Genomic DNA, 15,623 nt, shown 5'->3' with positions numbered 1-15,623 from the left:
ATATAGCTGTTTCCTTTCCATTGAGACAAGTGCCTTAATGAGAGAAAAATATAAAGATGGGACATTAGTCATATAAAAAATATTATGAATATAATGAAGATTGTAAATAAAATATTATATTTTGAAGATGTAGATAAGGATCTGATAGAAAAAGGATAGTACCCAAAAATTAAGGGATTTATTAAATTCACCTACAATATTGTATTCTGTGCCCTCATCACTGTCCTTGACACACTATATAGCACTAGTAGATTTTACTCTAGATTTTAATAATAAAGAATTTGGTTTTGAAAGAATTAACAATTCCATGATATAAGCTTGGGTTTAATTTTGACTTAAAATTTAGTAAATGTAAAAGAATGTAGTTTGAGATAGAGTGAAAAGTAGAATTATATATTTATAACAATGTATGTCATAAAACAAGGGTTTTCATTTTGGTTTTCTGTTGTGTTGAGAGAAGGGAAACTATTAGATGTAAAGAAAAATAAGCTAAGAATTCCTTGAAGTCACTCACAGACATTTTGTCTTTTTTATAAATAAGATATCATCAAAAGAGAAATGCCCCGCCTATCTGAGGAACAGAAGAACATGCCCATATATTTCCCCTGTGCTTAAAAGACAACCGGTAGTTGGCTAGACTCTAGAAATTAAAAGTTGTCATGTCTGTGTGACAAAGCATTGCACAAATAACAAACTATTTTTAAAAACTAAAAATTTATGAACCTCACTTTAGTCAAGGTTATTGATTGACTATTTAACATTCTTAAATGGTTGGTTAATCCCTGTGTACTACATAAGGACCTGTAGCCCTGTTCTTTTTGACACATCACTCTATCACTATAATTCATAGGACAAGTGCAGCCACCAGCAGCTGCTGTGGTTAGAGAAGTAGATACTTCACAGAAAAATCCTTAAGTATAGTTGATTTTAAAACTTGGTCTCTAACTTGATTTTAATTAAGACTTGCAAGTTTCTTTAGGAAAATTCAAAATAGGTAAAATTTTATAATTAAATTAAGAGCTGTATGAATATTTGGCTACATATTTTCTTGTGTGATTTTAATTATTTGTGTGTAGATGCATGTTAATTTCATTCCAATGGGAAGCAGAGACTCCTTTTATCCTTTTTCATTTATAATCCTCTATCAGTACAAACATACATTTAAACACACACACACACATTTATCAACACCCTCTCATAGAGCAATCCTTCCATTATCACATAAAATTGTATGTTTCTTCTAATGACATCTTTGAGGAAAAAAGCTTACTCCATGAAGATTAGTCTCCAGAACTTTATTAAAAAGAAAATAATTGCATCATTCACTTTTAAAAATAAGCCTTTTGATGTGTAGAAAAATATTTGATATGGACAATAATTAAACATGATGATTTCTATTAGAATATATTTTTATTCTTAAATTCCCACAGAATACCACTTCTAGTAATAAATATGATATGGTAGAATCATTCTCTATTATTAAATAGTTATATAAAAATCATAATCTTTTATTTAAAAGTTAGGTCTAGTGATTTTGTTTGCATATTTCAATTCTGTGTGCTACAGTTATTTTTATTGGAAATAGATATTGTACTAAATACCATATTCAACATCAATATTACAATTATTATTATTGTACATTATTATACATTTTGCAATATTATGCATTTCTGCACTACCAGATCTATACTAAATGTATGATATATCTTATCCTGCCTCACTTTAATATTAGATCATGAATAATTGTTAGTGTTTCCACAGCTATAAAATTTACTATACTATTCCTTCCCACTTAGTTTGTAAAGCTGATAAGCTGTAATATCCTAAGCTATTTTTCAAAGTTGATTGCTGTATCTTACATTATAATAATATCACACAGGGATTTTGATCCTTTTTTGCTTTTAAGAATTATTTCTTTGCTGAAGAGATGTACGGGGGTAAAGTGCTTGCATGTAAGTGTGAAGATAAGGTGTGGATTCTCAGAAACAAAGTTTAGCTAGGTGTGCAGGGGGATCCTCCTATAATTGCAGTGTACAAGAAGCACAGGCAGCCAGTGTCTGCAGTAAGCTAGCTAGCCAGAACTGCTGAAAAGGCAAGGTCCAAGTTTAGAGACCTTGTCTTAATACGTACTGTACAGAGCAATCAAAGAAGACATTAGACTTCAACCTCAAGCCTTCGTAAAACCATGAATTCATTTTCATGCACTCACCAAGGCATATGCAAACACACACACACAGACACACAGACACACACGCATACACACACATGCTCTCTTACACCATATGCATATACTTTCTCTTTGTTTGAAATGAGTTCCTGTGTATCCATACAAAACTTAAGAACCACAAATAAGTGAAAATGTGCAATATTTATCTTTATAGGACTGGTATGATTTACTTAATGTGATTATCTTGACTTGCATACATTTTCTTGAAAAAAATCTTATATATATTTTGTCAGTAGAAATAATGTTTATGTATACCAAGAAACCAAATATATTAAATTTTCAAAATATTAACCAAAACTACACAAGAGTTTCATCCATTCATTTATTCTATCAGTTTTTTCTTTTTTCTATTTTTATAAATACGGAGTTATAGACTATAATATTTTATAAAATATCATTTACTTCATTTACAAAAGCAAATTTTACAAGATGTACACTTTTAAATAAGTGTGTCACAGAAATTCCTGTTGGTCTGCTTCTATCAATTAATAAAGATAATATTTTATAAATGACTTCCTTTGTGTTCAGTAATAACTAAATTTGACATATTTTTGTTTCCTACTCTATTTGTCACCTATTCTGCTTTCTTATTGATATTTACATTCAAGTACAGCATCCTTTCAATGTGTTACTGTTACCTATCTATATCATTGTCACTAATTCTGTCCAACAAATAATTATTGTAGGAGAACATTCATAGGGGATTTTAGTTTATTCTTTCTTATTTAAATTTGCTCTTTTAACTCGTCTCCATTTCTGGCTCTTCTTAAGCTACATTGATTTTTAACTTTCTTGGTTTTTGTATTCTGTTCTTTTTCTGTTGAATGCCTCCTGATGATCACACACACAGGTGAAAGTAACAGATTCCATGGCATCATATCACTATGGGCTGTTCAGTCCTCGAACATTCCTTTCAGCATTCTGAACTCATTTTGTGCAGTCTTTAAATATAGTGGTTTAACATTGACAACTGACAATTTATCATGATTACACCTTTTTTTTTTCTTTGCCTTAAACAAATATTATTAGTATCACAGCCTTCAATGTCTGCTGGGATATCAAAAATGCTTCTTATGTGCAGTGAATTCTAATAATATGGCTTTTCTGTATTTTTTTTTTCTTTTCAGTAGGAACACTTGTCTTTATATCATATAGACAAGTCTTAGTGAACTTCAGGTTCAGGTCATAGATCTCCTGGCCCATTTCAGATGTACACAGAAAATCCGTTAGTGATTTATAATGTCTGATAAGTGTACCTACATGTACACTGTCTATTTCCTTCAATATCTAGCTAGCATTTTTCTTTTTTTTATTTAAAATTTAAATTTTACATACTAGCCTCAGCTTTTCCTTAATGTGGGGTTCCTCTCTGTATTCTGTAAATATGTTTTATTGCTATTGATTAATAAAGAAGCTTCTTTTGTCCAATGGCTTAATAGAATATAGCCAGGCCGAAAAAGATATATAGAGAGAGTAGGCAGAATCAGTGAAAATCCATGTAGCTGTCACAAGAGAAAGAAGTGAGCCATCAGCTGGAAACTTGCTAGTAAACTGATGTGGGAAATTCATTTCTCAATCCGTGTTTCATTGGTTAATCAATAAAGAAAACTGCTTAATCTGATAGGTCAGAAAATTAGGTAGGTGGAGTAAACAGAACAGAATGCTGGGAGGAAGTGAGGCAATCGCCATGCCTCTCCTCTCTCTGGAGAGAAGCCATGCTGCTCTCTCCAGGGCAGAAGCTCCTGCTCAAGACGGACATAGGCTAGAATCTTCCTGGTAAGCCACCATGATTTGGGTAAGTCAAGATATGAGAGTTAGCCAAGAAGAAGCTATATATAATGGGCCAGGCAGTGTTTAAAAGAATACAATTTGTGTGCTGTTATTTTGGGTATAAAGCTAGCTGTGTGGGAGCCGGGAGGGACAAAAAGCAGGCCGGCAGCTCTTTCTACGAATGGTGCCCAGACATGGATTACTGAATCCACAGAAAGCCTGAGAAAGCTTGGGAAAGAACAAAGCATGTTTTCTTGCTGGCAGCAATTTCTTGGGTCTGCTCTACTTGCTCGAGGAAAGTAATCATTCTCATCTAAGAGAGGCTTCCTGATTCAGCTTTAGCTGTAAAACCCTGCAGCTCTTTTAAGAGGCCCTGCCAGGAAACACTTAAATGGTGTTGATAAAAGCTGACTGAGTGCTTTTTTTTTTTTCAGCCATAGCAGGAAAACAAAGTTGTGCTGTTTTAAAATGCTGGCATTCTGGTCTGTTCTGCCAGTGCAAACTCTGACTCTTTGAGGCAGGAGGGCCAGCTACAGAGAGAGGACTTAAGTATTGTCTGTTGCAGCTCGCTTGCTGGCAGGGACCTTGAAACGCCATGGAGTTGTGGCGATAAACACGGCTAAAGCCAGTACCTCTGCTGTGAGGCTGGAAAGCTAAGGAATGGGCTGGGTCCAGCCATCAAAGCCACAGCTTTAATCCTCTCCATAAAGGCTCATGTGGTCAGAAAAAGAGAGATATACAGTAAAGAAAGATTCAAAGACAAAGAAAACTTCTCATTGGTTTACAGTGTGTTTAAATATATATGCAGGCTTTAAAAAAGTTAAAGTTCTTAAGGTAAAAGAAAGAAAGAGAGTGGTTTGGTGTGGTGGTACACACCTTTAATCCCAATGCCTGGGAGGTAGAGTTAGATTGACCTCTGTGACTTCAAGGTGTCCTAGGATGCACCTTTAATCCCAATGCCTGGGAGGCAGAGACAGTCGGATCTCTGAGAGTTCAAGGACAGCCTGGTCTACAGAGTTATTCCAGGACAAAGATATACAGAGAACATGTCTCAAAAAGTAAAAGTAAAAATAAAAGAAATAGAGGTTAAAATAAAGCTGCACAAAGATGGAAAATACACAGAGACTCTTGATACTGTATGCTATTTTGCTCTCTTTGAATTGTTTGAATGCTGAGGAAGGAGCAACAGATGCAAAAAGATATTTGTTTATAAATGCTGCTGAACTAATCCAAGATAGATATTTTGAAAATACCTTGAATCTAGAATTTGGATCTAAGGATATGATACTTTGGAAAAGAGATTCTTCTTTTGTTTTCACAGAGGATGAGACCCTGTGGATTGCTTCTATCCCAATATGGTATAATAGACCATGCCCTCCTGAAAGTTTGCTGTGAACACCTTCAAAAAAATACTCAACTGCTGACTGAGATGAATATAGCACACAGGTTATACCATGAAAGACCTAAATAACAGCGCAGTGCTCCCATTCAGCATGAAGCAGTTTGGAGAGAAATAACTACATCCATATTCCCAAATATTGTTTATAAATGTTCTTTTACATTTAAAGGGGGCTATGATATAGATATGAATAATTTGCATTGGTATAGATTTTAAGGTCAATTTTGTTATATGTATTTCTGATATTGATTAAGGTATTATAATTGTATAGTTCATTTAAAAATGTAATGTATATAGGTTGTTAATGGGTAATCATCAATAGTCAAGCTTGTAGTCATGTTAGTTAGATTTTCTAGATGTGCATAGATATCTTTTAGATAGACACTCTTCATGTCTTTCAAAGACTACAGAATATGACATTTAATGTATTAATAACTTAGGACTCTTCATGACAATGAGACACGTCTGTTCCTGGTAGCACCAATCTACTTCAAAAGGAAGATGGACATCAATGATGCTCCTTTTGGAGTTTGATAGTCATTTGGGCAAGAAACTGCTCTTGCCTGAACGATTTCATAGAGAGGTTCATAGAGAACCCTCAGAGAGAGGACTGCTGAACTTGCCTAAAGGTGAGATGATCTTTTGGGGTCCCTGATTCATGAAAGAGTCTACAAGACATTCTGCAGGACACAGCAGATAGTGACTGAATTGGCTTTGAAATTTCCTGCTTTGTGGAAATGTCTGCTGGAAACTATGGGACTGTAGGCAGAATATGGATGCCCCAAAGGTACTGAGGAACTTTGGGTGACTGTCCAGGCAGCAAGTTGTTTCTGTGATTTCTAGAGTTTTATAAGTTGCTTAATTCTCATTTTCTTAGGTAATATTATATCCTTATGGTGTCTTTGATGGAGTTGAAGAATAGATAGATAGGTATAATTGTTTTACTTTGTTATGATAAAAGATAAAATAGATATAAATATTGTAACTGTAATTTTTACTTGATAACTGTTTTGTTCTATGTAATTTTGCTATGTTAAAATGAAAGTCTTTCCTTTTTGTTTGAACAGAAAAAGGGGAAATGATGTGGGAAGGTCATTTGTCATTCTGTTGTTTCAGTGGTTAATCAATAAAGAAAACCGATTGGTCTGATAGGTCAGAAAATTAGGTAGGCAGAGCAAACAGAACAGAATGCTGGAAGGAAGTGAGGCAATTGCAATGTCTCTCTGCTCTCTGGAGAGACGCCATGTTGTTCGCTCCATGGCAGAAGCTCCGGCTCAAGATGGACATAGGCTAGAATCTTTCCAGTAAGCCACCATGACTTGGGTTAGTCACGATATCAGAGTTAGCCAAGAAGGGGCTAGATATAATGGGCCAGGAAGTATTTAAAATAATTCAATTCCTGTGTTATTATTTTGGGTGTAAAGCTAGCTGTGTGGGAGCCGGGCGGGACAAAAAGCAGGCCTGCAGCTCCTTCTACAGTAAACCATGAGAATCATGATAAAATTTAAAATAATAGAAATTGATTAATTTAAGATATAAGAGCTAGACAGCAGCATGCTTAAGTGATTGCCCAAGCAGTGATTCAAATAATATAGTTTCTGTGTGATTATGTCAAGTCGGGGCTGTCAAGAAATGAACTAGATGCCTCTGCCAACAAATTGGCACGGATGTGGTCAACTGAATCCACTTAAAATCTAGAGAGCTTGAAAAGAAATTCTAGACACAAAACCCAGAGTTTAATGCAGTTTATTTCTCTGCTTGCTGGCTCGCCATGGCTCCTTTAAGACAGGTCTTCCTGACTCAGCCTTTGCAAGTAAGGCTGCATAGTTTATTTAGGAACCAGCTTCCTGGTTCACTAGCACAAATGGCTCTGACTCTCTTAGGAGGTCTGGTTATGGAACACTTAAATGGGGTTTATGAACAGCATGTTACAATCTACTTAATAACATGACATAGACTTGCTGGCAGTGTACATAGCTCACAGAGGCAGAGAACATGTCTCTGCCCTGTTGGACTGGGCAGAGACAAAAGTCAAAGCAGCCTTAGTCCTAGTCATGCCACTTAGCATTTTAAAAAGTGGTTCTGGACAGAAAAGGATTACAGATACACAATAAAGACAAATTCAGATGAAAAGGACCTCTAAAGGACACAGTGTGTTTAAAAACGTACATAGGCATAGAAGAGAGAAGAAAAATAGTATAGAAAGTGATAAAAATAAGTAAATGGTTTCCTAAAAACTAAAACAGTCTTTAAAAGACAGAGTAAACTTGTAGAAAAAATAATAGAGTAAGAAATATAAGCCACATAAAGACAGAATATACACAGAGAGTATGGATTATGTATATTATTGTGGGTTTTTTCTGATTTTTTTTACTGTATATGAGCTAAGTACAGAGAGATCAAAGAGATCTGCCTGCCTCTGCTTCCTGAGTGTTGGGATTAAAGGCATGTGCCACCACAACCCTGACAAATCAGCATTTTATTAATGCAATACAAATGACAAATTTTTACAGGGTAGAAGACCATAGTCTCACAACAGAAGTTGCTTTCAATGCATTTCCTGTTTACTTAGGTAATATTGTATCCTTCTAGAATCTTTGAAGGAGTTGAAGAATGGATATAATTATAGTTTTTCTTAATTATGATAAAATATAAAGTAGATATAAATATTGTAAGTGTTTTTCTTGCTTGATACCTGTATATATATATTTACTGTGTTAAATTTAAAACCTTCCTTTTTATATATTCAAAAATGGGAGATGATGTGAGATTCCCCTCTGTATTCTATAAATAAGTTTTATTGCCATTGGTTAATAAAGACCCTGCTTTTCACTAATAACTTAACAGAACATAGCTGAGCTGGCAAACATAACGAGAGAGTAGGTGGATTTAGTGAGAAGCCATGTAGCCACCAGAAAAGACAGATGCTGGTAGGTCACAAGCGTCTTGGTAAAATATAAAGTAATAGAAATGGGCTAATTTAAGATGTAAGATCTTTGCTTGGAATACACTAGAGTCATTGGCCAAGTAGTGTTTAACTAATACAGTTTTGTGTAATTATTTTGGGTCTGATCAGCTGGGAATAAATGAGAAGCCTCTGTCAACACTCCCTTCCTCTTCTTCTCCTGCCCTCACCTCCCTCCATTCTACTGTTCTCAGCCACTCCTCAGATGAGGCAAGGCTACCCTTGGAGAGTCAACAAAGTTTGTTATACCAAGTTGAGGCAGAATCAAGCCCCTCTTCACTGTATTGAGGCTGAACAATAAATCCCACCAAGGAAATGGGCTCCAAAAATTCAGTTCATGCACACAGGATATATCCTAGTGTTACTGCCAGGACTCTCCCCAACAGATCAAGTCACATAATTGCACCTGCTGAAGGAAGTCTTACAACCAGTGGTTATCCACCCACTGGATCATGGCCTTTTACACTATATATGCCCCTGTATAACATGCATTCAGCCCCTTTTCTGGCTGTGGGATTCAGTTTCTGATCTCTGTTTCAGCCAAAAATTCTGATTTGTCTCATCTCTACTTGGCTTGCTTCTTACCAGGAAACAGAGTCCTGGGCTTGCTATCATGGATCCACTCCGGGAAGCAAATGGCAAGTTTGCCTTAAACCTTTTGAAAATCCTGGGTGAAGACAGCTCAAAAAATGTGTTTTTCTCCCCATGAGCATCTCCTCAGTCCTGGCCATGGTCTTCATGGGGGCAAAGGGAAACACTGCAAGCCAGATGGTTCAGGAACTCTCTTTGGATAAATGCAGCGGCAATGGAGGTGGAGATGTCCACCAGGGCTTCCAGTCACTTCTCTCTGAAGTGAACAAGACTGGAACACACTACTTGCTCAAAACAGCCAACAGGCTTTTTTCAGAGAAGACTTGTGACCTTCTAGCATCTTTTAAAGTTTCCTGTCGCAAGTTCTACGAAGCAGATATGGAAGAGCTGGACTTTAAGGGTGATACAGAGCAGTCCTAACAGCACATAAACACCTGGGTCACAAAAAAGAAGAAGAAGAAGAAGAAGAAGAAGAAGAAGAAGAAGAAGAAGAAGAAGAAGAAGAAGAAGAAGAAGAAGAAGAAGAAGAAGAAGAANAAAAAAGAAGAAGAAGAAGAAGAAGAAGAAGAAGAAGAAGAAGAAGAAGAAGAAGAAGAAGAAGAAGAAGAAGAAGAAGAAGAAGAAGAAGAAGAAGAAATCACAGAGTTGCTATCTCGAGAATCAGTGAATTCAGACACTCTGCTGGTCCCTGTAAATGCCATCTTCGTCAAAGGAAACTGGGAGAAGCAGTTTAACAAAATGGACACCTGGGAGATGTCTTTCAAAGTCTCCAAGAATGAGGAGAAACCTGTGCAAATGATGTTTAAGAAGTCTACCTTCAAAACGACCTATATTGGAGAGATATTGACTGTGATTCTGTTGCTTCCCTATGCTGGCAATGAGCTGAACATGATCAGCATGCTTCCAGATGAGCATGTTGAACTGAACACGGTGGAAAAGGAAATAACTTATGAGAAATTCATAGAGTGGACGAGGCTGGACAAGATGCAAGTACAAAAGGTAGAGATTTTCCTCCCACGGTTTAAACTGGAGAATTATGACATGAAGGACTTCCTGTGCAAGCTGGCATGTTAAAACCCATGGGATTCTGTTCTGTGGCCGGTTCTCCTCTCCCTGAGGATAAGGTGTTTCTGTCACTTTTTATCCTTTCTCCATGGTTTGCCTGTGACCTAAGTGACCTTATCCATAAGTGCAATGACAATTTTGAAATAAAGTGCATTCTACACCCCCCCCCAAAAAAAAAGAATTCTGATTTGTGAATCTACCCCGAAATAAATCTCTATTTCTCAATTCAGAGCTGGTGTGGGATTTCTTTTAAGTATCCTTGCACATCTGGCTTGCTCACATAGATTCAGACTCCACGCCTACCAGGTGGATGGTCTAACAGTCTATTTGGTCCATGGCCCAGACATTCTTTCAACCATGCCAGATTGGCTTGCTTTTACCTAAGAAATTTTATGTAGAAACCCTGCTACAGTGGAGTGTATTGTGTGTGGAAGCTTAGAAATTTCCCAAGCACACACGTGACTGCGTGTTCCCTGGTGTGGTTCCTTGCGATGTGGCGACTTGTGCAGCTTCCGGTTTTTGCTCCTGCCCATGAGTTCTGGTTTTCTTATTTTGTGTATGGAATTGATTTAATTGCTTTTAATTTGCCAAGCAAAGCATATTTCTCATTATTTCACCAATACCAATGCAGAAAACTAAAGCAGGTTAGAAACTAAAGAAGCCCAGGACCATTCCTGTCGCCATCAGTTTCATTGCTTCTATTCGCAACTCTGCACCCATGACATCTTCTCAACAATAAAGATTACAGTTTACCAGATCATATAACAGCTAATTATTAAATCAACATGGCAGACTAATTAATATTGAAACTTTTAGTAACGTTTTTGCTAATACTATTAAGTGTATTCGGTGAGGCTTATATGGTTATGGTGATACTTCAATTTATTGGGTATTAGGATTCAGTTTTCTTCTCCATATTCTATCATTAAGAAAGAATATGGCACTTTTAGGAATGATAAAGTCTTTTCAGACTAATAATGAACAGATGGATGCCAGGATTAATACCACCAAAAATCAAAAGTTACCTGAAAAAAATAATACTATTAAAAAATGAAATTAATTTGACATAAAAATTTGAATCCATATCTAAGGGTACTAAGACATTTTCTGAAACAATTCATACTGTTGAACTTGACAATTAAAATTTGTTAAAAAGTTATTATAAGTTAGCAGATAGAGTATCTCTCCAGGATGGCAATATGCATGCTATTCAAATAATGTTCAAGGATGAGATGTTACCTTTAAATAAGAAACTTCAGACCATGGAATCACATGTGCAGAATGAGGACCAGAGGCTAGGTGCCTCAATGACATCACTAGAAATATACACAGTCCAGGAGATTCAGGCTTTACAAAAGGAAATATTAAAAAGTTTTGAAATAATTGAGGTAATTATTGGAGCTGATGAACAGGGAAAAAAGGCACAAGGACAGCATTCAACATTGCCAGTCACTGTCAGAGATGACTTACACAGGGTTTTAGATTCCTACCCTGTAATCTACTCTGACAAAGCATCAAGTTCAAAAGAATCAAAAAGATCCAAAGAAGGTAGAATGAATGATCTAAAAAAAAATATTCAAGCTGTTGTAACTTATGGTTTGAATTCCACATTTGTTAGGGAGATTGCAAAGACATGGTCTTCTAGCATTAAAACGATGCCACATGACTATATTCAGTTAGTTTTAGCAGTTCTGGATGGTGAACCCCAATCAATATTTAGAATTTGTTTCAGAGAATATTCAAAAATTTGGAAACACAGGGAAAAGTAAAAGGCTTTGAGACTTCCAAAGATCAAATTCTTGGTGAAGGCCCTTATTCTGGCCCACAGGTTCAAGTTCTTTACAATGAACAAGTCTTGTCCCTTTGCCACAAATTAGTCTTAAATGCCCGAGACAGGATTCAAGAACTAGGAAAAATGTTGAATCATATACCAGGGTCAGACAGGGCCAGAGAGAATGCTTTATTAACATTTTACAAAGATTAACTAAGGCTGTACAAATAGGAGTAACAGACCCAGATGCCAAACAAGTGCTTATTGAATTTCTTAAATGTGAACTTGGAAGGCAAAAAAGATACTTGGACCTTTAAAGGTTATATCAGCACATATGGGTGAATGGATCTTGCATACGATGAACATTGAAACATTTTATTATAATACTGAATCTTTGGTAGGAGAAGCAATTTCCAAAGGAATGAGGAGACATAAAAATGCCAACTGTTTTAGTTGTGGTAGTATAGCACATCTGAGAAGGAATTGTAGACAAGGAATTCCTAGGAATAATATCTCCTCTGGGAATAGCAAGAATAGGAGGACTCAGCCTTCAGGTGTATGTAGAAGGTGTGGCAAAGGCTGACATTGGACCATGCTCCAATGAATGAAGGTCAGCAAAAGACATACAAGGCAACTTGATTCCATCAGGAAACTCCTTGAGGGGTCTTTCGCAGGCCCCCAAGCCAAAAGTATCCCAGTCATTCCTAGTCACTGTAGAGGGCATGTCTCATCAGAAAAATGAAAAAAAAAAAATACAGAGCTTTCTGTAAAAGACCATACTGTTCTAGATGAGGGCTTATCATGGAGGATAAATCAAAAATTTCAATAAAAATAGTAAATGTATAGTCTGGCAGAGTTCTATAAATGATCGAAGATGAAAACTTAGAGTACATATAAATGGCTTTGTAATTCTTGGCTTGATAAACACAGTTGCGAATGTATCACTACTCCAGAATCTTAGTATCCATATTTGCCTCTTCAAGAGTCAGATGTTCAGTTACCAGGAACTGGAACTGTATCTCAATTTAAACAAACACAATATGGGTTGACTGTATTGGGCCAGAAGGTCAAAGAGGGAAGCTGAGGCCATATGTGGCTAATATTGCAATATATTAAAGGGATTGTGACCTGCTGCAGCAATATAATGCCCAGATTAACATTTCTACAGTCCCAGGGACTCATAATTCTGGGAAGAATATTATAAGGTACAATGAGCAAAGGTTACCAGCCATTCAGGCTGTACAAGAACAAAAAGCAACTAGCAAACATTTAGAAAAATGCCATTGGGAAGTTAGTTTTATTTGGTATTGTTTGTTTGCTTAATTTTGGGGGTGAGTACCATATATTTTGGTGTTCTTGTGTTTGTTTCTTTCTTTCTTTAATATAGGAAAGTTTTCTTCTATGATTTTCTTGAAGATCTGGTCTGTTATTGAACTGGGATTCTTCTCCTTTATCAATGCCTATAATTTGAAGATATTCTCTTTTCATGGTTTCCACCATCCTTGCACATCTCTTTCGTGGATCTAATATTTGTTTCATATTATTTGCTTGTGTAATCTAATTCCTCTACTTTATCATTGATATATGATATTCTATATTCTACTTGAACAGTTCTACTTATAAGGTATCCCCAGAGTTTCCCCAATTGATTTATTAAGTTTTATAGTTCTGCCTTAATTCATCTTGAGTACTCTTCAATATTTCTATCTCTTAAATCAGTTTTCAAATCCTTAATTGCCTTTGCTTTTAATTCAGCCATATCTGTGATATTTTTGCCATCATTATGGCATGTATTTATACTCTTGCTATGCTTACTGAACTATTTTTGCTTTTGTGAATTTCTTGAAAGTTTTGATGAAATAAGATTGTTTCTTTGTGTTCTGTGTCCCGTGTTTCAATGATATAGTTCTCATTGGAGAACATTTGTGTAAAATTCACAGATTTGGGGTAAAATATGTTATTCTGTCATTTCATATTATTTGTGTTTTTATAATGAGATCTAGGCAAATAGATTTATCTTATTGGTTGTTTATCCATGTGAGATTATAGGCTGTTTTAGGACTAGGTTTGGTGGGAGAGGGAAAACCTAAAGCTTGGAAATCGCCTGGAGCTTGGGAATAACATACATGACACTGATTAGACTTAACCAGTACACAGTATTTGTGACTCAGGTTAGTCTGGAGATTGGAGAGGGCATAAGAATGCTAGTTTTCAGAGAACTTACCATACTAGACATGGCCACTGGATGAGGACCCCCAGAAAAACTCAGAGTTTGTATGGGTAACTGGAATATAGAAGGAAAGGAGTGAAAGAGCAGGTAGCCTACCTGGGTTCTTACTATATAGGAAGACTACAGGGTCTCTGTAGAAATAGGGTTTGGGTCAGAAATGTTCTAATAGAACAGAGACTGGCTGAGAGGAGGGGCAATCCATTGCAAGCAACTACAGAACTAGCATAACCAGAGTGGGAGGGGATGCAGGTAGCCTATGTTGGTGTGTACCATGTATTGTAGATATTGTATGTAGCATTTTTTCAATTGAATTAGTATAGTTTCAACTTACAGTGAGGTCCCACAAAAAAATCTTTATACCACTTCCCCCCAGATCAATTTTTTGAACAAGTTCTTATTATTCTACAGAAAAGTTGTGGAAGACTCTAATAGGACCTAGAAGAAAGTTGTGCCTACCCTGCCAGAGTCTTGGTAGTTCATAGAGTCCTAGTGGGTACAGTCAATGGCAGGTATCCACACAGACATCTAGTATATCACACCTTATCATCACTTCTTTTCACCTGAGCTAGTACTAGTGTGTCAAGAGCTTCTGTGAATACACATTAGAGATTCACAGGAGATACACATAAGATTCAAATATTGTTCTGAGGTTGGAACATTAATTATTTCTTCAAGTTGTAGGAAGAAAATATTTTATTTAATTGTGACACAAATAAACCATTTCTCTAAGGATCTTACAAAACCAATTAGTCAATAAAATTGATTCCTACATCATTTTTATTTCATTCTTACCAAAAATTCATTATTACTTCCTTTCTAAGTTTTCCTTACTTTAGATTATACCATTCACTCTATACAATTTTAGTTAGGTTTTTCTCTGTTAAAACGTTAGGTTCTGAGAATAGAATCATAAATAAGACAACAGGACTACTTGACACAAAATAAATTATGGTGTGCACAAAACAGTTTTAGGAATACACTTATAAAAACACTGTTATAAAGCTACAAAGAAAGTACTGTGTGACCTCTATATACCTTAAATAAATGTTGGGGGTAAGGGAGTAGCACACAGTTCATACTAAAGAATGATAGTTTGATTTGGGTTATGAAGGCAAAGTGAGGCAAGTACCAAAGAGGATATGTTGCAACCACAGAATGTACTCCAAATCAAAGGCACTTGCAAGAAAGTATCACAGTGGAGAACAGCAGCAGATGATGGAGACAGTTGAGATTTTTCTGAAAGCATATGGAAGCCTTGCATGGTAGTTTCTACATCATTTTGTAGAAAATGGGGCAAACAAACACATTGACATTGTTGTCAATTATATTATTTTAAGAGAAAAATTCAATGTTTTTAATTCAAAAGATGAGTCAGAAAATAAAGTGACTGTTTAAACAAAATGGTGAGATTAAAAGTAACTTCAAATAAGTCAACATTGGAAGTGGAAAAGTTACCAAATTAGAGATATTGACTCTATATAAAATCAAAAATACTCTGTAATTAATGGAATTTTGAAGTAGAAATGAGCATTTATTACAGTTTTTAACTTGGGTGAATATTAATTCCTATAACTATATTCCACAACAGAGTAGGTAGACAATTTA

The 15,623-nt window shown here is 35.8% G+C and overlaps 1 pseudogene; it reads left to right on the top strand.

The window, feature by feature from the left end:
• Positions 1-8,974: 8,974 nt before the first annotated feature.
• LOC126491287 (serpin B6-like) lies at positions 8,975-10,026 on the top strand (annotated as a pseudogene).
• The last annotated feature ends 5,597 nt before the right edge of the window (positions 10,027-15,623 follow it).

This window comes from Alexandromys fortis, unplaced genomic scaffold, assembly GCF_014885135.2.
Source record: "Alexandromys fortis isolate MF-2015 unplaced genomic scaffold, M_Fortis_MF-2015_v1.1 scaffold_180, whole genome shotgun sequence".
Taxonomy (NCBI): Eukaryota; Metazoa; Chordata; class Mammalia; order Rodentia; family Cricetidae; genus Alexandromys; species Alexandromys fortis.
The sequence above is the reverse complement of the archived record's forward strand: the minus strand, read 5'-3'. Positions and strand labels throughout refer to the sequence as shown.